This window comes from Amphimedon queenslandica, unplaced genomic scaffold, assembly GCF_000090795.2.
Source record: "Amphimedon queenslandica unplaced genomic scaffold, v1.1 AMPQUscaffold_11819, whole genome shotgun sequence".
NCBI classification, from domain to species: domain Eukaryota; kingdom Metazoa; phylum Porifera; class Demospongiae; order Haplosclerida; family Niphatidae; genus Amphimedon; species Amphimedon queenslandica.
In genome coordinates, this window is record NW_003547941.1 from 1 (window position 1) to 2865 (window position 2865).

A 2865-nucleotide genomic window follows, 5' to 3' on the forward strand; every position below is an offset into this window, starting at 1 on the left:
TGAGAATAACTGATACCATTAGATGGGAACTGAACTGATACACAGCTGCCACTGTTTGTTGCTGGTCTACCACAAGCTCTAACTCCTCCTGACTGGTACAGTCTAAACCCAGAAGGACAGTTCTGTGTGGCATCAGACATATCCAGATATGCTAGTCTTGTCCATCCTCCTCCTGAACCACACAATGTTCGATATTACAGTATGCAGTATAAGTAGATGATCTATTACCTAAGATATAATAACCTGATGGACTGGCAGGAAATAGCATTTTGATGTGCTCACATGATGTTGACAAACCAACTGATGAGTTATGTGTCAATAAAAGGTGTATAATGGACAAAAATATATCATCAACCACTCCAGCAGTAGAGGTACTGGTGCCTTGTAGATTAGAGAGAGTATTAACAATGTTAATGAGCTTTTGTGCAGAATCTCTTGTAGTTTGTAAGATTTGATGGTCGAGTTGTGTGAAATCGGAATTATTCTGAAATAGTTGAAGGGTATTTTGTGATACACCATTAGCCCATTCATTGAAGTCAGGAAGGCTCCCTGTTACATTGCTGTTAACTTTAGAGACAACACCATTAGCCCATTCATTGAAGTCTGGAAGGCTCCCTGTTACATTGCTTGTTACTTTAGAGACAACACCATTAGCCCATTCATTGAAGTCAGGAAGGCTCCCTGTTACATTGCTGTTAACTTTATTGACTATATCGTTAGCCCATTGAGTGAAGTTAGGATATTCATTGTTACCAGCAATAGCTCCAGTAGTAGCTGTGCTGGTACTGGTAGATATAGCATCTCTAGCAAACAACTGAACCAGTAATAGACAAAGTATTACCACCAGTAGTAATACTATAAGACACAGTAATAGAGCAATAACTACTAATGGTGCACTCCATGTTGACTGCTTTGATCCTTTATTCCATGATGCTGTAGCTTCTCTTGATTGATCATCATTCCTCCTTACATTAGTATTGAAATCAACCAGCTCATAAGGATTCTCTTGTACAGGAGCTGGTGTCTTACATTCTCCCTTTACTTCCATTGCTAAGAAGATATTGCATTCCACATAGCCACAAGAATGTAATCTGGGCCCTGACTAACAAGAATGTACTTCACTCCTACTGGCATGAGTATAGTAGCAAAAATTCTTATGACTACAGACATAATTAGTCTCACTAGCCACAACCTATAGTCATTTATATGACATCACAAATGATGTAGAATGCATAACAATTTTAGTAATTACTGTTACTCATGAGTGGTATAAATCACCTGAAGATGTTATGCACAATCATTATCATCCGTAGCACATATAAAATCATTTTAATGTAATTTCTACTTTTAGTGAATCAATTTAGTGTTATTAAACGAGAAGGTGCGGTATAAAAGGCGGGGCCCTGGGCATGGTGGCTTCCGTTTTATTCACGTGTAAAAATGTCGGCTCTAGATGGTGTTGCTTCTTCAAGGAAAAACGCAGGAAGAAAGGGGATTTGGTACCAAATGGACTTCCATTTTACTCTCAAAGAAGACAAGGACCAGTTCTAGTTAGGCTTGATCGAGTTAAGGGGTCTTTAGGCACTAAAAGAAGGCACTGGAACTGCTGTCTCATTTACTCGCCGATTTAGTTTAAAAAGAGAATCATTCTGAGGCTCTATCACATGATACTAGTAGTTCTTCTGCTATGCTCAATACTTCAGGTAGTTATAATGTGTTTAAATTAGTGATTATATAAGGTATGGGTGATGGGGACGAAGAGCAGCCATTTTGTGCATAGATATAGGATCGGCTGTTGGGAAACATACATTAGTGTTAGTGTGGTATGGTTGACCGAAGGATGATCAGTTACAGACAGGTATTCTTTGTTAGTATTGTTATTATTATTACTATTATTATCAACATCATCAAAACTATTCATAATTTTAGATGGTCATGTGATTTGTGCTGAATTTCGATTAAATCCCAGTTGTGAGTCCTGTAATCGTAACTCAAGTTTATTAGTTACTAGATACAGAAGTAAGTATTATTTGTAATGTAAAGTAATCATATCGTGGCATTAATATTTTTAGGCTCGTACTAGCATTTTTCTTGTACTGGTATATTACCATCACAGTACTGCCATATTTTTGTCGGCATCACTGGGCACAGTTGGGAAGAGGTACACAGATACAGGAGGCTCCTCACCATCCCAATATCTATTCAACCCTATATACATAATGTTTATATTTTTAAAAATTTAGAATAATATTTTTGTATTTACTTCTTTCAGTAGATTGTTGAATGTTACAACTGCTACCAGTACTAGGATCTGAATGAGGACCATGTTGGGGTCTTTTGCTGGAACCACTTATACTTGATGATGGTGGCTGATATATGGTAGTCGGCAGAGCTGTCTGGTCCCAGTGGTGGCGGTTCTTGGGCTGGTTTTCTGTGTAGTAGTGAGGGCTATTCCCTTGCCACTATCACTTATTACCTGGCTGACAGCATCATTGACCGTGTTTCTTAGGCTGTTGGCAGATTTTTCAGAATATACAATATAATATTTGATAATAATGTAAAATTATTACTTCAAGTCAATTATACCATTTCTCTCCTTGCTGTGCTTTCTAGGTGTGCTTGTAGGTTAACTCTCTCACCTTTGCTAATTTTAATGTTTTTATAATGCGTTTTGCTAGTGATTTAGCCATGATAAGAACAGTGCCAGTGCGGGAGCCATTTTGTTATTTTCAAATTTAATTCAATCTGGCCGCCATATTGTGCCCAGGGCACCTCCTTTTATACTGTGATCGACGGAAGCGATTTCATGACGTTGCGTGAATGGTTTTATAGTGCACCTTTTTGTTTAAAAACAAGGTAATGAAG

The 2865-nt window shown here is 37.9% G+C and overlaps 1 long non-coding RNA gene across 1 annotated transcript; it reads left to right on the forward strand.

Moving 5' to 3' along the window:
* The first annotated feature begins 1391 nt into the window (after window positions 1–1391).
* Window positions 1392–2655, forward strand: LOC109588837 (uncharacterized). The gene is made up of 3 exons (XR_002188389.1): window positions 1392–1703; window positions 1740–2019; window positions 2073–2655. It is a non-coding gene; the product is annotated as an uncharacterized LOC109588837 (long non-coding RNA).
* The last annotated feature ends 210 nt before the right edge of the window (window positions 2656–2865 follow it).